This window comes from Eupeodes corollae, chromosome 3 (genome assembly GCF_945859685.1).
Source record: "Eupeodes corollae chromosome 3, idEupCoro1.1, whole genome shotgun sequence".
Classification (NCBI taxonomy): Eukaryota; Metazoa; Arthropoda; class Insecta; order Diptera; family Syrphidae; genus Eupeodes; species Eupeodes corollae.
The window spans coordinates 62536704-62545752 of record NC_079149.1 but is presented as its reverse complement, the minus strand read 5'-3'; the positions used below and the strand labels follow the sequence as shown (position 1 = coordinate 62545752).

The 9049-nt window shown below is 32.4% G+C and overlaps 1 protein-coding gene across 2 annotated transcripts in view; it reads left to right on the top strand.

The window, feature by feature from the left end:
• The first annotated feature begins 3411 nt into the window (after window positions 1-3411).
• LOC129949249 (phospholipid-transporting ATPase VD) overlaps window positions 3412-9049 on the top strand; it is a 30783-nt gene continuing 25145 nt past the window's right edge. For both annotated transcript variants that reach the window (XM_056060584.1, XM_056060583.1), the window contains exon 1: window positions 3412-4079. The gene's annotated coding sequence lies outside the window, so the exon portion shown is untranslated. The remainder of the gene's footprint in view (window positions 4080-9049) is intronic.

Genomic DNA, 9049 nt, shown 5'->3' with positions numbered 1-9049 from the left:
AAAGGGTGGGAACATAAATCCATTCAGCTCTTTTTGGAGGAGTACAGAAAGATAAAGGACCAGCTGAGAGACCCCAAAAACCCGGCGAATAATTATTTTTCAAGAATTTGCAAAAGTTCTTGAAGAACACGGGTCAGTTTTTGATGAAGAGGTTAGAAATAAAATTAAAAATTATAAAAAAGCGCTACAACATTATTATAGACAATAACAAGAAATAGAACAGTTGTCTTTTCTGTTAGGATAGTTTTCTGTTAAACGTAAATCGTTTAAAACCAGATATTTCGCAAGTAAATTATTAATCGTTTTACATCTATCTATATCTATATAACATATCTGAATCTATATAACATAGATTACAGTTTAAGATTATCTCTTACTTATTAAATTGTTCCGCACCTATTAATTCATCATCGTCCGTCATATCAGTTGAATTATCCATTGAATGTTTTATCTGAGAACAATTTTGAATTTGAAGCTCAATGGCTGAATCAAAAATACGCTTCAGCTTCGGCTTCGTTTGCGTTACGGTGACCGTGCTTCGAGGTTGCTTTGAATGACATTTCTATTATTTCATCCCTCCAAAGAGCAAATATTTTGTTTGTTGGCATTTTTTTACAGCTGTTGAACTGTCAGACAAAGCAAATGTTCAGATAATTGATGGCTGAATCACATACACGCTTCAGCTTCGGCTTCGCCTGACGTTTACGAGTTCAGCCATAGGAATTTAATGCATGCTATCACAATGTAGCTTCGACCTCACGTTTTGTTTGACAATCGTAAGGAAAAGAATGTAATGTAACGTAATGTGACTCCAAACGGAAGCTCTAGTTCAATTTTCCGAACATTTGCTTTGTCTGACAGCTCATCAGCAGGAAAAAAATGTCAACAAACAAAATATTTGCTCTTTGGAGGGATGAAATAATAGAATTGTCATTCAAAGCAACCTCGAAGCGGGTTTAACGTAACGGAGACGAAGCCGAAGCTGAAGCGTTTATGTGTTTCAGCCATGAACTAGAGCTTCCGTTTGGAGTCACATTACGTTCTTTTCCTTACGATTGTCAAACGAAACGTGAGGTCAAAGCTCCGTTTTGACAGCATGCGTTGAATTCCTATGGCTTAGCTCGTAAACGTCAGGCGAAGCCGAAGTTGAAACGTGTTTTTGTTTCAGCTATAAATGTTTCTCTGCTTTTTGTGAACAGCTGAAAATTGTTTTTATTTTTGTACGACTATCCAACTCGTTCAACGAGGTTTCCTATAATCCACCTATCCAAAATTCCTTATCCAACTCTAGATTGAACGCAGCTTTGTTTCCGTTTACCAAACATAGCTTGAGAAATATTTGACGGATTGGCATTAAAATTCATGTCCTGTCAAAAATCCATTTTTTCCATTTGAATTCAATTTGGCATGGACCTTCTATTCAAAATCAATAAATTTCTACTTTCTGAAGAAAACGTTTCGAAGCCGCAAATATGAAAAATCTGTTCTGGTAAGGAAAAAATAACTCATCTAAATTTTAGCTAGAGATGCGCACTAACTTTAAGAGTGCACATCAAAATCACTATATTACTATCTATTTAATATACTTATATTAATTCATAAAAAAAAATTAAAATATTTCATTACCACATATTTTACAATCCTATTAAAATCCATGATAGAAATACATGTATGTTTTATAAATAAATAATATTTTTATTATGTAAAATTCGCCATAGTTAGGGTAAGTATATTCGATTCCAGTATTCTTATTCACAACATCACCATACAATGTGATTTATTAATAGAATTGGTCAGTTATCTTGAATAAGAAAAGTCTAATAAATAAGATTGTCTGAAGTATTTGAAGATTTGGATTGGTGAAATATTGAAAACTGTTTTGACTCACAAAATGTATTTTAAAATGTTTGGCAGTGTAAGAGACCATTTATAGGTCGTTTTAAAATTTTTTTTACAGAGGGGTCATTCCGTAAAACGATTATCGTCAAACGATATCGTTTGAACGATAATCGACAAAGAAATTGTGTTTTGTTACAAAGTAAAAAATGAAAACTCAGAAAACAGAAATAAAATGAATACCTCATGTTATGGAGACAACTAAGAGACCTCTATCTTTTCCAACTTATATGTAATTTTTGTTTTTGCTTTTTCACTTGTTGTAAAATAATCAAAACCATTATAGTTTTGTTCAAAGTTTTTCAAAAGGGGCCTTTATAATTTCAATAATATCAGACATAAATAACTTAGATGTTGGAATTATAGTAACATCGTCGGCGGCAAAAAATAAAAACAATAACAATAAACACCACAGAATAGTTGGAAAGTTTGCTAAAAAGCAATTTGTTGCAAATTTTTACAACTTCCCATAGACAAAATCCAAGTATAATAACATTTTTAAGTTATCGAACAAGCATTATCTTTCGTTGAGTTCATTTGGACATTTCAATACTGAAAGCGACAGACGAGACGATAGTGACAAAGCGTAAAGGCCCAACTGTAATAGGCATAAGCAAACATAAGCTTATGTCAAAAACCCAACGATAATTCACTTAAGTTAGCAAAATTACTGCATAGCCATAATGCAATTTTGCTCACGTATCTAAATGTCAGATTTTACTTATGCGGCGAGCGACTGGGATCGCTCTTGCTTAAGTGTGCTTAAGTTAACGAAACTGAGAAAAATTGAACGAAAAGGAGCTAGACTCCATTATGTTAACTCGTATTGAGATTCTTTGTATCCGCACGTTTACTTATGAGCGCATATGCTAGTTTATGCCTATTATAGTTGGGCCTTAACTTTGAAGCAAACTATTGACGATATCGTTAATGATAATCGTTTTGACGATTATCGTGTTGAAAATTACGGAAATTCACCTATTAATAAAAACGTATTTTTCTATTTTCCTAATTATTTAAACATTAATGTTTAAATTTGCATTAATGTTTTTAAAATCAGGAAAATAGAAAAAATGCGTTTGTATCAATACGTAAATTTGCAAATATGTATCTTTTTTCTCAAAAATGTCTGAGTAATTTCAAAGCAATCAGTTTATAGTTTATATAATAAGGATTAAAATATTCATTCATTTAAACATTTCTTTGAATTGATTCCAATTATAACAATAGATAACATTAACCTGTTCTGACTGAAAAACGTTTTACCTTCTTTTCTGAAGGAGAACTGTCATTTTAAAGTATTCACAAGGCATATATACGATCTGTCAAAAACTCAATACAGATCAACCTGTCTTTGGTGAATTTTCTTTCAATCCAACTCAGATTTTCAAGCGAATATTTCGATTGGACTTTTGTGAGACATAAACCCTCCTGTGTCCATAGTCTTTGGCCGTTTCACGAGTTTGACGTCATATTTTTTGTATTTAAAAAACAGTTGTCTACATTTTATGACTTTTGTGGTTTCGCTTATCGTTTGTTGGTTTCATAGTTCTTGTATTCTTGTATTTATGCTTGGCGACCTTGGCGTTAAAAATGTTTAATTAATTATGAAAATTGATTTTTTTGTGTTTTAATTTCCTTTGGACAATTAATGATTTCAACATAAATTTCTGCAGCAAACTCTAATTTTAAACATTTAAAAGTTCTTGAACCTGGACAAGTTTTCTTAAAAAAGAAGTGAAAAAAAACTTGGTTGACGTGTAATGCCAAGATAGAAAGAAGTTCGCTGCCATTTATGGCTGGTTGCTGGTGCCTCAAATTAAATTTATTTAAGCAATGAATCAGACGTTAAGTTAGGTTTGTTACTATAGAGTCCAATTAGTTTAAAATTTTGTACATAAAAATACAAAAAACAAATGAGGTAGTGAAAACAAAAGTGTGTCGTTTATACATAATTCGACGAATCTTAACAAATGTTTTGATTTTGTGTTAATTAGCTCACGTTGCTATTTATTGCATCTAATGGCATCCGAATTGACAAACCAGGAACAAACTTATACGAGTTTTGCATATTTGTGAACCTGAAGCTTTCTCATGACAAAAAAGAACTTGGATTTATTCTCAGCTACGTGTAAAACTATAAAATCTAGGTTGCCTTTTTTGAATATCGATTGCTTGATAAGGTATATTTTATTACTATTATTATTTTTACATCTTTTAAAACATTTTTTTCCATTCGAATAAAAAGAAAATCACAAGCACAGGTACTCTTATACTTATACCAATCAATGAAGTAGTATATCAAGTACCCACCTTCTTTAATTATTAATATCACTTACATCTAGTTTGTGCATTTGAGAATGACAAATATTGTTTTGCTGCCAAAGACCACGTCAACAGCATTGATTTTTGTGTTTGAACATGTTCTTAATAACATAAAGAAGAAAACACTGTTTATTCAACAGTTTTTTTTTTCTTTTTAAAGAACATTGTATTCATTATAGGAGGAACCAATAAATAATTTCACAATTCATTAGGAAGAAACTTGAAAAGTTGGTTACTTTTTTCTACCAAATTTCGACAGGTTTTAATGTTAAATTGATTAAACAAATAGAAACACCTTTTTTTGTAATTTAAACTTTTTTTTGTATACACAACATTTTAGTAGAACAAAAAGTTGATTAAAGTTTAACATATTGCCTGAAGAATTATACTATGACTAGTGAAACTCACATAAGTCTAGAACTCCCGCTAAAAACAGTTCATGCTTGTATACTATTCAATATTTATCGCCGTCAACACATTTAAGTCGCGTCATCTTATGTACATATCTTGTTCGTTACCAACTTATCACCCTTTCGCACATGTTATTCATCACGATTGTGATGCTTTTAATTTAATTTAAAAAAAAAGAATTTAATTTAAAAAACGAACATTTGTATATGGGAAAAATGCGTAAAAAAGACGTCGAATCACTGACCTATGAAAACAAATTTCTACAAGGATCGGTTTTGGATCCTCTTGTTTAAAATTTTGATTTGATCGTCCTTGAAAAATGTACTGAAAATAAATAACCCTTTTTCAAGAATAAACTAAACTTAAACCTTTTTCTTCCAAACCTTGAAAGAAACTGACACATTAATGTTCTTACGCTTATTTTTCATCAATACTGTTCATCTCTAAACTTGATCTCATTGATTTAAGGCTTAACAAAAGATATGAATTTAAACATTGTCCAGTTCAAGGGCGGATGCATCCTTCTAGTCAGTTACACACTTACCGTAAAATCGAAATTTGTGTACGTAAGCTCTAATTAAATGTATTAAATGATTGTCAAAAGCAGCTGAAAGAAAATTTAACTTTGATTTAAAATAAATGAAGAGTATACATTGCAACCTTATACATATTACTTACTTTACTAACTTATGGTGGCGCTGCAGTTCGGGGCGGACCTGGGCCTCAACTAATATGCGTCTCCAGCCAGCTCGGTCCCTAGGTAGCTGTCTCCAGTTTCACACGCCAAGTTGGTTGAGGTCTTCACTCGCCTGCATGTGTCACCTCAGTCGCGGTCTTTCTCTACTGCGCCGTCCGTCGGGATTGGATTCGAAGACCTTCCATCTAAGCCGTTGGACTTTAATTCTGTTAACTACGTCAGTGTCGTTGTACAGCCCGTACAGTTCGTCGTTATATCTTCTCCTCCATTCTCCATTTATGCATACGGGACCAAAAATCACCCGAAGAATTTGTCTCAAGAAGCATCCTAAGACGCTCTCATCTTTCTTTGACATAGTCAATTAGCGCCATAAATGAGAACCGGGATGATGAGTGTCTTATTGATTGTGATTTTAGATGCTCCAGAGAGGACTTTACTACTCAATTACCTTCTAAGTCCAAAGAAACAGCGATTTGCAAGAGTTATTTTTCGTTTGATTTTAGCGCTGGTGTCGTTGTCTGTGTTTATAGCGGTGCCTAGGTAGACAAAGCCATTAACTCCCTCAAAGTTATAGCTGCCCATGGTGACGTTTTGTCCAAGACGTCGTCGTTCACTGCCCTTTCTTGATCACAGCATATATTTGATCTTGTACCTATTGAACAATAAACCCATCTTCTCCACTTCTGTCGCAATACTCAAAAACGAGCCACTGACATAACGCTATGATCTTTCAACTATGTCAATATACTCAGCGTATTAGAGAAATTGTATTGACCTTTGGAAGATTGTGCCTCTAGTGTTGAAGGTTGAGTTTTCCACAATTCTTTCCAGAACGATACTAAAGAAGTCGCATGACAGTGCATCGCCTAGTCTAAAACCTTTTTTGACATCAAATGCATCGGTGAGATCTTTTCCGACCTTGATAGAGCAGCGTGCATTCTCCATCGTCATTCTGCACAAACGGATAAGTTTGAATAAGTCTGTCATACGCGGCTTTAAAATCGATAAAGGGATGGTGGGTATCGATTTGAAGTTCATGGGTTTTTTCCAAGATCTGCCGTAGTGCGAATATTTGGTCGATAGTGGACTTTCCTGGTCTGAAGCAACACTGATAAGGACCTATCAGATTGTTGACGAACGGCTTCAGACGTTCACATAATAAGGCAGGGAGGATCTTATATGCAATGTTAAGGAGACTGATGCCTTAGTAGTTAGCGCAATTTAGAGGGTCTCCTTTTTTATGTATAGGGCAAACTATGCAGAGATTCCACTCATCGGACATGCTTTCTTCCGACCATATTTTGCAGATGAGTTGGTGCATGCATATTCAAGAGTATCCTCTTCATGTCAATTTAAAGTCAATTCTGGTATAGGTACTTCAAGATTGTCACTTTGATCCATTGGTGTTTATTTTATCTACCAATAATTTGCCTTCAGTTCTAAATGATTCTTATCTAATCTAATCTAATCGCTAATCTATGCAGTTGATGTTAAAATTTTTCGAATTATTAACTCAATAAAGGATTTTAAAAAGCTACAAAAACTTCTAAATAATTTTTGCGAATAGCACAGTAATGATCGTTTGATTTTAAATATTGACAAATGTAAGACAATGTGTTTTGCACGCGTAATAATAATGACTATATGTTGAATACGTCACGTTAAAAAAGAGAATCTAAATCACTTGTTTTATACAAAAGATTTTCCCAAGAGTTCCGTGATCCATATGGTATTCATATTCTGTATATTTCTTTTGTCAAACAAATTCTTTAATACCTTGCATGTTACCTCTACACACTCGAAAGGCTTTCCTTGATAAATCTCTTGCTGGTCACAGGAAGTATTTGCAGTTCTGTTTTATATCTGGCGTATTGAATGGAACGATTTCATGTCCATATATTCTTTCCCGATTGTATTTAAATCTGAGTTAGGCTAGCTTAAGAATTAAATTACCACTTAGAACTATTTTTAGCAGATCGAACTATGGTGCTGATAGTCTTCTTAATCAATTGAAAATTGTCGTATTCTCATCCAATTAAAAACATCTTACACTCCCGTAGAGTAAATATATTCAAAAGTACTCAGTTCGTCTAAACTATCTTATAATTGCTCTCCGAGTCATAATGAAGGAGAGATAAGAGATACGTTCTTGACATTTTCACAGAACGTTCAGTATCCAAAAAGAAATGTTTTAAAAGTTTCATATTTAATCAATTTTGGAAATGACTCACTTTCAAAATGCCCCAAACTTTTACTTTTAAGAAAAGAGTGAGAAATCGCATCCCATTGTATACATTGCGATAGTTACTATTTTATGTTTTGGGGTACATTTGCGAAGTCTCCACATACATAGGCTGCTGTTTATATTTCCGTCATTCATAACATGAGGTGCTTTCATTGCTTCTGAATAGTTTTTTGAGAATTACTTTATTCAGTAGCGCAGTTTATTTTGCTAACAGATAATAAAATATTTAATTTTCATACAGTAATTTGTTTGTAAAATAATTTTTTACGACTTTAGACGTGAATTATAAAAGTAAACATTTATTGACTAGCCTTAATTACAGTTTTGTGTTGAAGTTTCATTCTATAGCATTCTGGCATATTCTATCCTTGACGCCTTTCAGTTTAGCGATGAAGTTTGTAAAGGTCGTCTTTACCTGATTCCCGTCACTTGACTTATCCTGAGTTTTGTTGGTTGGTTTTATTCATTATGAAATCATAATGAATAAACTTATTCCTGAACGTTTTGCAAATCGTCAAATTTAATACCAAAAAGATTGCCATAAGTGCCATGCAAAAGGTTTCACTTCTAAATATGAAATTGTAACTGACAAACTTTTAAATAAAACCAACTGCTCAATACAGCGAAATATCATATAAAATATTTTAATCAAACATGATATTACGATGGTAGAGAAGTCGAAAAGTCGATTCCGTCCGCCTGTCCTGTCTGTCTGTCCACGCTCCTAACGCCTAAACCATTGGGTCGATTGAGTTCAAACTTGGAAGTTAAGGTTTTGAGCAGATTCGCGTTAGACGTTTTTTTTTATTTTTTTAAGATCAAAACTAACTGTCAAAAAACGAAAATTTAAATTTTCTCAAAAACAAACCTGTATACTTTTTTTTAATTTTCTCTAAAATTTTATTTTTAAACTTGGCTTCTTTTAGTAAAAAAACATACTTTTTTATTGCTTCGGAAAGGTACAGCTCATAGAACCGTTATTTTGTTTTTTAATTTGCTCAGCAACTTATGAACCGATTTCAATTATTTTTTTAAACGAGCTCTTATATTACCTTAACAATATTTGATTATCAAAAGTGCAATTTTTTTTTGTTTGAATTTTTAAAAAATATTGATTTTTTTTTCAAAATTCAATATCTCAAAAACGTTTCAATTTTTTTTACGAAATTCAAATGCAGAGCGTATGTTTACAATCACTAAACAACTGCATACCAAAAATATTTTTATAACAAAATTGATACATTTTATATACATATATACAAAATTAATTTAAAAAATAAACGCTCTAAAGATTTTCGAAAAAAAAAGAAATTGAAAAATCAAAGGTTTTTGGATTTATAAAATTGCATTTAAATGTTGAATCTTAAATTAGTTATTTTTAAATTATTTTACTTGTATTAAATGTTACTCCCCCCCTATCTCACTGTGCATGAGCCCGAAAGAGCGCATTATTTTGACAACATTTTGATTACATT